This window comes from Lepidochelys olivacea, assembly GCF_965140295.1.
Source record: "Lepidochelys olivacea isolate rLepOli2 genome assembly, chromosome: 2".
Taxonomy (NCBI): Eukaryota; Metazoa; Chordata; order Testudines; family Cheloniidae; genus Lepidochelys; species Lepidochelys olivacea.
The window spans coordinates 209,101,000-209,113,383 of NC_140412.1; positions in this window are offsets into that span (position 1 = coordinate 209,101,000).

Below are 12,384 nucleotides of genomic sequence, written 5' to 3' on the forward strand. Positions count from 1 at the left end.
GCAAGATGTCATAGCAACCTTTATGTGAACCCTGAATTGCCTGGATATTCTAGCACACATGGGGCCTGGCCCCTCATTCTTTGAGCATCCCCAAACTCCCACTGCAGTCTACTGGAGTGCTTGGATCCAAGGAATGAAGGATCAGGCCTATGGTATGTAGCACTTAGGACTTCCTGCTGTTTTGAGATGCTTTGAGAGAGAACTGCAAAGGATAGTCTAAGCAGAACAGAGCCTAGTTTAGATGGGTTGGCAATTTCCATTGTACTGGGGTCTTTACTGTAGGTTCCAGTGTAATGTTCTTTTAGTGCTGTTGTTCTTTTCCCAGCTTATTGCAGGTGGCAAAAGATCAGACATCTAGAGCAGCTTCCTAGTCATTTACTCTCTGTCCTGAGTCAGTAGCAGGTAAAGATAGGTGGGGGGAGGTGGTTTTCCAATCATAAGTAGTGTGCCCTGAGTCCTAGGAAAGAACCCTCCAAATAATTTCTGTTTACAAAAATAATCATTTTGTCAAGGGGACATTTTAAAAAACTTTAGGCAAGACTTTATAAGGTTTATGTCAAATTCTCTCTGCTTAGCCAAACAATGGATATTATCTCTGTGTGAATGGGGGATGCATGGTTTCATGTAACTTCAAACTAAGCATACAATGAACCTCACTTGGTTAGTAATGACCATTTGTATTCTTTTTGCCCCCCTCCGCCCCTGTGGTTGTTCATTAGAAATACATTGATATATAGTTAGAGGCCCTGATCCTCTAGTGGAGCAATTTTGTGCCACTACCCAAAGACATTTGCAATCAAAATAGACAACATAAAGATGCAGGATAGGATGCAGCAAAAAAACAAAGTGTAGCACTGATGAATCACAGAGAACTTTGGGCCAGGTTGAGAATTCCTTATTCTCGCTGGTAAGCCAGTACTCTCACAAGTAGTTTGATTGACTTCAGTGGGACTACTAACGGGAGTCATTGCTCAGCAATGGCGTGTGGGATGGTTCAAAATCTGCTCCTTCATAAAAGTAAGAGGTGTCTTGGGAAACTATATTATGTTCCTATAGCTCTGTAGCTGTTCGGTCCAGCAACTCTGAAATTAAATGGTAACACTACTTTCTCAAAGGAAGATAGACTTCAGTCAGTCTCATTCCAGAGACATTCAGCATATGAACTAAATACCTCCAGTTAAGTTACAATATCACTCAAGGCTTTGCAATCCTGAATTAAAATAGAGCTTGACATTTCTACATAGTAAAGCACTGTCAAGGTTCCTCCCCCACTCTGAATGCTAGGGTACAGATGTGGGGACCTGCATGAAAACCTCCTAAGCTTCTCTTTACCAGCTTAGGTCAAAAAGTTCCCCAAGGTACAAAATATTACACCCTTTGTCCTTGGATTGGCCGCTACCACCACCAAACAAATACTGGTTACTGGGGAAGAGCTGTTTGGAAACATCTTTCCCCCCAAATACTTCCCAAAACCTTGCACCCCACTTCCTGGACAAGGTTTGGTAAAAAGCCTCACCAGTTTGCCTAGGTGACTACAGACCCAGACCCTTGGATCTTAAGAACAATGAACAATCCTCCCAACACTTGCACCCCCCCTTTCCTGGGAAATGTTGGATAAAAAGCCTCACCAATTTGCATAGGTGACCACAGACCCAAACCCTTGGATCTGAGAACAATGAAAAAGCATTCAGTTTTCTTACAAGAAGACTTTTAATAGAAATAGAAGTAAATAGAAGTAAAGAAATCACCTCTGTAAAATCAGGATGGTAGATACCTTACAGGGTAATCAGATTCAAAACACAGAGAATCCCTCTAGGCAAAACCTTAAGTTACAAAAAAGATACACAGACAGAAATAGTTATTCTATTCAGCACAATTCTTTTCTCAGCCATTTAAAGAAATCATAATCTAACACGTACCTAGCTAGATTACTTACGAAAAGTTCTAAGACTCCATTCCTGGTCTATCCCTGGCAGAAACAGCATATAGACAGACAGAGACCCTTTGTTTCTCTCCCTCCTCCCAGCTTTTGAAAGTATCTTGTCCCCTCATTGGTCATTTTGGTCAGGTGCCAGCAAGGTTACCTTTAGCTTCTTAACCCTTTACAGGTGAGAGGAGCTTTCCCCTGGCCAGGAGGAATTTCAAAGGGATTTACCCTTCCCTTTATATTTATGACAAGCACAAAAGGCTAAAACCTGACCTAGGGAACAAGAAGACAATTCTGAAATGGCCATTTAAAGATAACCAATGAGGACCTCAGAATACAGAGGTTATTTGCGCCTCCTCACCCCACCCCTCCCGAACCAAATCCAAAACCTATGGGCATCAATGGGAATCTTTCTAGTGACTTCAGTGAGCTTTGGCTCAGGCCCTCTCTTGCCATCCTGCTACATTTTTTGTACAGACACAGAAAGGAAAAGACTGTGAGGTTCTACTTTATCGTCTACTCTGTTCTAGCTAACCAAGTGTTTTCTCCGCATGCAGTAAAAAGCAATCTTTGGGAGCAGAAGCTTGAAGCTTAAACCCAGTCCTAAAATATTAACTATATATATATATATATATATATATATATATATATATACCCTATTAATATTAACAGAAGAGTGTTTATTCATTGAGAACAAAAAGAGACTAAGCAAAGGATTCAGAGTAGATGTAAGAAATGTTCTCCTAATTTGGAAATGCCTCCTGTAACACTATAATTCTCCAGGGGTCACACACATTCTGTCCATTAGCATCCTTCTCATCGACTTCTGGTCTACTGACGTCAAGCCTTCCCAGCATTTCAGAACTTTTCAGGGAAATCATCTTTTAAAAAATAAGAGAACAGTTTAGCAGCCCGGATTTGGCAAAAGCTTCACATTTCAGAGATGATACTGATCTAAGAAGATACGGTATTATCTACGTAATTTCCAGTTGTTCCTGGAACCTTTGTATGGTGAAGACCATTGCCAGCTCCTTAGTAAAGGAGACTCATTACGGTTGCAAAAATTAACTGAAATTAAGATTCTTTGACATCTTCATGAAGAAAAAAACCCAGTTTCATTGCAAACAATTCAAGTTTTAAGAGATTATGTCAGGTTGTAAATGTCTATGTAGTTGAGAGAATAGCTTTGCTAGTAATAATGTCAATCTAATTTATACATAGCACCATGAAGTGATGGCTACAAAGATATTATTATAATGAGGACATTTGAGTTACGACATGAGTGCAGATTTTTAAGGTTATTCTTAGAGGAATCACTTTGAAACATAATTTTATGTTCAAAAGTATGGGGCGTCACAGACAGTGAGAGGAGAGAGTGAGGGGTGATCAGATAAAGTGCTCCCCAGTTGTATTTTAGAGCTTTGTTGGCATATTTGGTCTGACATACCCTAGTGGATTTCCTGATAGAAGGGAGAAGAGCACCCGATTCAGGCTTTCATTGGGGGATTCCTGATGCAGTTGTAACAACCTATGACCACTTGTATACAGACACCATGCTCATCAGCAGGAATTAAACCTGGGAAATTCAATGATAAAAATGTAGGCCTTTAGCCACTTGAGCTTCAGGATAACTCCTTTAGCTGGGAATAAAAAGCAAGATGTTATAGTAATCAGGGTCAAGCAGTAGGGAAGGCTAATTAGCAATTAGAAGTTGCTAGGCAATAGTATCTTGCCCCTAAGGTATAATCAACCAATTAAAGATGTTCTGACAATGTCATGCCTGCATCTGGTGTTTGACTGTATTGTCTCTCCATTTCATGTTGGAGGTGGAGTGCTTCTGAAGTTTTAAGAAGACTCCTTCTTGATCAAGTGGTTGAATTTAACTCTTCAATAACTTAGTGTTTTTATTATTTCTCACTTGCGTTTGCATTCTTAAATTATATTACTCCAAACACAATACCTAAGAACTTATGCCTATTTTCCTCTGAAATCCTGAGTCAGAATTATTAAATAAACTACATTGTGCTAGCATTGGCAATCTGTTATTACTGGTAATAGTAAATCTGTATTAAAATTCTATCATATACTGTAATGAGTCGGCTACTGTGTATATGTAACCCATGCCCTACTAAATGGAACCCTGTGTGTCATAGGCCCTATGATGCCAGTAGCTTATGGAGATTCCCCTTTACTTGTGGAAGGAGGATCTGAGTTCTATCCCTTGCTGTGACATTCTGGTTCTATACAGCAACAATCATGAAGTACTTAGGCAAGCAGAGATATATTACAATATGGTTTTATGGTATAACAACACAAAGTAAAATGAGACATAAACATTACACAGTATATCATAACTGAATAATTTGTGTGTCAGATGGTTAACGTTTATGGTTAGTAAGACAAGATGTTCAGAAAGGGTTGTCCTGCTGATGAAGTTCTCTTATATAAAGAAAGAGAAAACTGGCTAAGACACCATCATAGAAAACATGTCCATGTGATAATGTGAATGGCTTGGCTCACTCTTCATACCACATTAACATTTCCTTGTTGCATTTGCAAAGACTGCATGTTTCTAATAATAACTTCATGGACTTATTATGTGTAAATCAGAAACACACGATTATTCTGCCAGTAAAGTACATGAGATTAAACAGCAGTCTGCTGATCTTGCTAGCTAGGGCTCCCTTTATCCTAGTGTCTGTGCAGCTTGCAGGGTCTCTGCCTTGCAAAAAGGTAGACTCCAGGATGAGTGGGCAGATGATTTTTATTTCCCAGTAAGAAATGGTGCAAGTTGGTTAAAGACTTTCCAAATTAGTAAGCAAGAGAGAGAGACATACAGTTGTGGGGGTTTGGCAGGAAACACCACAGTCACCAGAAAATTGCACATCGTGATTTCACTCTGGGGCAGAGCCTTTTACAGCTGCATAGGCTGGAGAAGCCTGGGTCTTTGAAAAACAAACTATTATTCTAAAGAAAGATACTTTTTGCCCTCTCAGCTTTTGTGGTGTCCCCAAGTCTCAGTTATCTTATTTGGTGGCCTTCCTGGCTTCTTGCCTTCCTCTGGAATGGCTGACACTTATATTCTTGCTCCAACAAGTGATAGAATCTGCTCTGTGTATTCAGCTCTGGTGTGGCAGCACATACCCTTCTGACAAAGTTTGTTGAAAAGGAACAACAAGCTGTGATGAGGAATGTGTAGCAGCATCAGGCAATTTAAAAAGACACGGAGAAAAATGTGCCACGGAGAAAGTGGGAAATGTAGTCTGTTCCAGTCACAAGAGCTAATAGCTGTGAAATATATTGTACAGTACCATTCATATTGAGACTACTGTATTGCAATCTCCTCCCATCCCTGTTGTGTCCCTGAGGATACCCCATTTTCTACAGTTTTAGCTAGCTGTATCCTCCAAGCCCACATCAGGACTACAATCCTTCTGAGTAATGAGGACTGGCTGAGATTCCCTCATGAGGCTGTGATTGCTGCTTCTTAAAGGGCCCAGGAGTCACTTACTGTGGAGAGCTGCAAAGTACGACATGCTTTACTGGGGCTGCATGCACTGCACTCCCAGCCCATGCTGGCCCGTCATACAAGAGACTGGGACAGATGAACATTTCGCACTGTTGACCCCCAGCAGAAATGCCAGTTGCCTACTTGAAAGTCCATAGCATAATTACAACACAGCAGGCCAAATTCTGCCTTCAGTTACATATACATAACCACATTTAAGTGAACTGGGCTGCCCTGGTATAACTGAGGCTAGAATTTGACCCACTGTTGCTTGCTTTTGCCCTGTGGTTATTACTTTGCCCTCACCTTATAATTCTGGATTGATTTTAATGCAGTTTGCCTTGGAGTAGTGAAAAAAGGCATATAGACAAGGAGTCTGATTCTTCACTGCCTGTCCCGGTGCACAGTCATGTACACCTGCACACGGGGGGGGGGGAGCCCTACCGAATCAGAAAGGGAACATTGTACAGCCACTTTGGGCGGCAAAATGACACCGCAAGGTGCTAGGCAGTTGTGAGTTGGGCCAAAGTTTTCTCGCCAGGTGGGTTTTCTTGCAGTGGTGCAGAGAGCTATTCCTGCCTGTCTGCATGTCTCTCTCCAGCACAGGGAGAACAGTGACATTTGACACCCTAACGATTCTAGGGATGGGTGAACCTCAGACAGTCCCGATGTTTAGTTTGAAGAAGGGCCCACGGGTCCAACACCAATATCCACCCCTTCCTGGGTTCCCTTTCTCTGTGTTTCCCCTACTTTTCTTTATCTGCCAGCCTTCTCTATGCGTCCTCCCACCCCAGCCTACCTTGTAAATAGAGCACAGGCCTGGGGCTCAGGTGATGGGTTCAATTCCCAGCCCTACTGCAAGCTGCCTGTGTGACCTTAGGCAAGTCACTTAATCTACCCTGAACTTCATCTCCCCATCTGTAAAATGGGAAGAGCATCTTTTCTCTACCCGCACAGGGGTGTTGTGAGGATGAAATCCATTCATGACCATGAGGTGCTTAGATAATAGGGGGGTGAGAGGTTTATAAATTCCTACATAGATAGGTCAATCTCCCTCCTCTCCTTTTCTTGACAGCCAGCTTCCTCTTCTCAGTCCTTAATTCACCTTCTAACTCCCCAAATCTTTACCCCTAAAGGACCTTTGGATTCCTGAAATCACTCTTCTCTCTCCCATGAATACCCTCTCCCTGATCTTCAGCAGGCTTCCTGCTGTCAGCGATATTTCCCTGCAGCATCCCAGGCCTGGCACTCTCACAGGCTGGCTTTTCTATTCAAATCTCAGGCACTCCAGGGCTTCCCAGACTCAGAGGCAACCCATAACACATTCCCATTTCCTGACCCCAGGGAGGACCTGGAACTCATGTGAACCAAACACTCCAGCTTGCCCAGAAGGGTTTGCCAGCCCTGATGAGAATCCCAGATGAGGCCAGTTTCCTCATCCTACCAAAATGGAGACAATAATTCACCTTTGTAAAGCACTTTAAGAACCTCATTGAAAGGGGTGAAGTGTTGTTTTTAATGTTGTATTTATGAATTCCAAGCAGAGTTGGAAGCTTTCTGTGGGGATGGAGACTAAACAAGATACTCTTAGCATGTTTGCACTTATTAGGTTTACATTTTCAAAAACCAGAAAAGGTTTGGAACAAAATTTGGACTGAGATTTGAGCCAATCAGCCTAGACAGATCTTATCTCTACCTCCATAGTACTGTGTTGTCTACATTGCAATGATCAATTGTACCTGGTGTAACATATACATAAAAGTGTGGCTGTTATTTGCCTTTATCTGATCTACATTCTTCCCGTCACGGAGTGTTTAGGATACTGTTGTTACCTGCTTTCTTGAGACCATGTTTTAGTCTTAGTTTAATTTATGTGACAGGATTGGGACAGATCCTTGGCCCTATTAAGTCTGCTCTGTGTTGCAACAATGGTGCAAAGCAGACATAAATGGTCAGTTCAGGTTTCCCCTGAGTGGGAGTATCACTGGAAGGCATTGAGTCCCAGTAACAATTTTCATGCCATCCCTCCCTTCCTGGCCAGAGGGGGTGTTCCTGGAGAGCTGCTGTTTCTGACCAAGGCTGAAATATCGCAGAAAGAAACTAAAGCAAGCTAAAATCTTCTCTATCTCGTACCAAGAACAGTGATACCAGGCTGCTGCCTGTTTCCCCCAGGATTAGGGAGTTGCAAAGATGTGTTAGCATCAGTTTGCCCCTCCCTTCCTGGACTTGCACTGAGCACACCTAGGCTGTGGAAGAGAATCTGGGCCATGGACTTGAGTGGTTGAACACATATAGCAATATTCCCCTTAGCATAGCCAACATGAATACTAGTTACTGCAGCATGTTATGAAAATTCATCGCCAGATAAAAATTAGATAAAATCTGTTAACGATTTATAAATGACATCTCTTGGTAATTATTTACACTTTTCATGCGGATTAGTAACTTTAAAGTAAAAGCACAGAAAAATCAATTACTCGCCTCAAAAATCTATATTTAAAGACCCTAATAAAATTAGGACTGATGGAAGTAAAAAGAAAATCTTTACTTTGGTTACGAGCGTTCCTTATAAAAAAATTCCACACTGCTTCTTTAATGAAGGGACCCTACTATATATTTCTTATTTTTCCATTTTACAAAAGTTCTGATTGGGAAATATTTCAATAACTATATTCTTTATGCAAGGATTTTAATTACTGGTGAAGTGTGTAATTAACTATAGTCATTTTCATTATAAATTCTTCCATCCTGTTCTTTCTGAAGATGGGCTGCTTAGATGCAATTCATTCCTTCAAACTCTATAGTGCCATATAAAAGAAAAAGTAAGACAAGGTGGGTGAGGTAATATTTTTTATTGGACCAGCTTCTGTTGGTGAAAGAATCGAGCTTTCGAGCTGCACAGAGCTCATCTTCAGATCCCAGGTCCCATCAGTCCCAGCCCTGAAGAAGACCTCTGTGCAGCTTGAAGGCTTGTCTTTTTCACCAACAGAAGTTGGTCCAATAAAAGATATTACCCACATACCTTGTCTCTCTAATACCATGGGACCAACACTTCTACAATAACACTGCAAACATATAAAATAAAATGCACTCGCAGCATCCAGTGCACTGTCTGCAATCCAACCACTGGAGGGCGTCTAAGATATCACGTTCTGGCTGCCTTTCCTGAGAATATACACCAGGTGGCATAACTAGGTTAGTTACTGAATTTTTGTGTTTTATTTTCTGTTTAATTGCTAGGTTAATGTGCTGGGTTTAGGGAGACTAACATGCTTTGCAATGTCATTCATTCTCCTTGTTTTTATTTTCACTCTAAACTGACCACAGCATATCTGTAAGCCTCGTTTAAAAGCCGCCATAAAAATGCCACTTGCCAGCTATTCAATTTTATGTATCCATTTACACTGTAAGAATGTGGTATGAGCTATATTACTTTCTGAAGTATATTTGTGGGCTGCAGCAATTTTTTTTATTAATTAGTCCAGATTTAGCTTATTCTTGCTCGTTGTCATTGCGCTAGGTTCTGAAAAATGCTACAGGAGACTTTAATTTTCAGTTGAATTTAAGTAAAATGAGCAGTAATTCTAAGGAAGACCAGGGATTGGAAATAAACACAACAAAAATTACACAACATCCCCCTTTCACTTTAATTATGGGAAGAAAAAGAAAGTAAATACATTAGTGGGTAATAAAGAATAAATCAGAGTTGCTAGAGCTGGGAAGGCCCTAACAGATTATGAAATGCATCCACTTTCCATTGCAGGACAGGCACAGGGTTCAGGATGTATCGGTTCTGTGTTTCAGAGTCTCTTGTTAGGGTCTTTCTCAGTGATTCGTTGAATATGACAAGGCCAGAACCTATTTGGCTGTAGTGGGGGTGGGAGCTCAAGGAGTCCTCCTGTGCTGGCACCAGGGCCGGCTCCAGCTTTTTTGCCGCCCCAAGTGGCGAAGAAAAAAATAAAAAAAAAAACCCGATTGAGCTGCCACCGAAGAGGAAGAGAGGGAATGAAGGACCCACCGCCGAATTGCCACCGAAGACCCAGACGTGCCGCCCCAATGACACACGGAGTGCCGCCCCTTTCTATTGGCCGCCCCAGGCACCTACTTCCTTCGCTGGTTCCTGGAGTCGGCTCTGGCTGGCACTGCCCACTTAAGGCCAGGGAAAATAGCAGTCCGGCAATGGTGAGAGCACAGACATTACTCCCTTGTAGTGTACTTGGTGGTGTACATCACTCCAAAAGGGGTAGGCCTTTCCCATCTCCTATGAGTTAGCTGGGGTTGCTGGGCTGTACACAGGGGGAGCACAATGCATTGTCCAAAGGGAAGCTGGACCACTGGCTAAGTAGACACAATGTAGCCCTGAAACACAGGGTCTCCCCAATGCATATTTGTAACAAGAACTGACTAGAGAATAAAATTTTTGGAATGATTCCGCCCCCCCCTCCCCCCCAAAAAATTCAATTGTTTGATGGAAAAAAAATGGTTGACATTTCAATTTTTGAATTTTTTCAGCCAGCTCTATTTACAGGTCTTTGGTTACCTGATACTCATGGAGGAAAGAGGGCTCAGGTCCTGATCCAGCAAATCACTTTGACAATTAACTTTGAATATGTGAGTAGTCCTACCTACTTCAAAGACTCATATGCTTAAAGATAATCACATACTTAAAACCTTTGTTGGATCAGGGACTGAACTGTCAAAGCATGGGGTCTGGAACACTAGACACACTAGAGATACAGGCTGGGGCCAAGTTAGTTCTTTATTCTTTTGAGATAAATATTTTTTCTTTCTGATTACAGTATGTGCGACTCTTTGTAGGCAGATCTTCTGTAAGTACAATATATACTTGGTATTGTCAAGTGCTTTGGGCTCCTTTAATTTAAAAAACACTGTGGGCCAAATTGTGACACCCTTACTCTCACTGGTGAGCAGTTACTTATATGAGTTCTCCTCTTGCATTTGAATGCTCAGGGAGTCACAGTCTGGTCCTTTTGAATGCAGACTGCTTAACAGAGCTGTGGGAACCATATTCACCAGTGGAGAAAAATGACATTTTTATGGGATCTCAAAAAAGTGATCCAAATGAGGGGGAAAGGGTAGAGCAAGAGACCTGTTTCTTTACTACCAAAAAATTTGTTCACTAGTGGAAACAGTAAGACTGTCCTGGATCAACACGATATCAGCTTTTACATGTGAATAATCATAAAGTGAAACTCAGTAGTTTGCACAGTGCTCTGACTAGCCAGGAAAGTCTGCTGGATAAAAGTTGGTGGAGGCAAGCCTGACAAAGAACCCTTTAGTAATGCCATTGGGGGCAATCATCTGTGGTAGGTTTATTCAATCTGGTACAGTACTGTATGTGGGCAGAGGGCATTGGCTAACAATGGTACAGCTGCCTTATCAGCGCCCACACTGGTCAAATATAGCAACAGTTCAGCATGATAAAGAAGAGGGCTGAAGAAGTATTTGGCTTTCAGTGGGCTGAGAATAGCTATGAAACATAAAAGACTGGCTGATTTAAAAGGGCTCATTGAAATGAACCTAAAGACATTTGGAAGCACAGTTTTTCAAAGTGAGACCTTGGACAGTGAAGGGTTATTTGAAGATTGTTTTGCACCGACCACAAAACTGGCAAAATTAGGAGAGTCATCAGATCAAAGCCATACATTTACAATTACTGAGAGAGAATAAAATGGCTGAGAGATTTACACAAAAATCAGTTATCTTAAAAAAAAAATCACTGGCCCTTCAACTTTTATTTTAGTATTTTATTTTAACTCAGAGCAACTGATGACAGCTGGCAATTTCTGTAGCAGGATCTGTTGATCAAAGCAAGGTCTTCCTACGTTAGTGACCTCAAATCAAAGCTTGTCACTACTATAGAATCAAGTCTGTGAGCCAGACTCTGTTCTTGGTTAAATTGACTGCCATGGAGTTATTCTAGATTTGCACTGGTATAACTGAGAGCAGAGTTTTGTCCTATGTTTATAGGGATGTAGTTTCCTGTTTCTGCATGTGCAAAACTCTCCACTTATGTATAGTCTTGGGAAAGGAAACAAGCCTTCCCTCTTTGTTTGGAAAGGGTCTAGTCTGTTTTGGGTGCTACTGTAGTTTAATAATTAATAATTATTAACAACAACAATAATGCAACATAATAATGAGCCATCACGTAGGGAAACTGACACTTCTATTTGTAATGCCAAATCCATCATCCTTGATCCATAGTATAAAATCTGATCTTGTAGAGCTTACTTAAGCAATACTCACACATTGGCTGTAATGGGATTCTTGTATGAGTTCTGTAGCAGCATCTGACCCACAGTGCACACATTATTTTATGAGGTTGTGTCCTCTGAGCCCTTGCCCAATAACGCTGCTATATAAAGAAGGCTAGCTCTCATCTTTACTCCATTATTACCACCACCCCTTTTTTACCTCTTGCTCTAAAAATAAGACTAAATAGAATTCCCAGTTTCCAAAGTCAAAGACAGCATGAATTGATATTGCCCACTAAAATGCAATGAGATTAAATCAATAACATCTGCAATAAGGCATAATGAAGACAAAATTATATTTCAGCTTTCCTGAACAGCTGTGAATCTATTTTTAATGATGCTCATTTTTGGCAGTCAGCTAAACAACTTTTAAAATGTCCTAGCAATTGGATTGTTAAGTAGATCAGCAATACGGAGCACTGAAATGACATTAATTGCAGCTTTATCTGTGGAGTCGGGAGTATTTGGCACTTAAAATCCTGCACACCATTGTCAGCCCTGAAAACATACACAGCACCCATGGGCAATTTTTAAAGAGGGGTTTTAAGTAGGTGACTTTAAAAATAATGTAATGTGATTTAAACAGTTGTCTTTTTAGCTATGGTTTCTGGTACACACGCTCTGTTTTTGCAGTCTTATTCTATCATTCAGTGGTGCCTCGCTGCTTGATGACA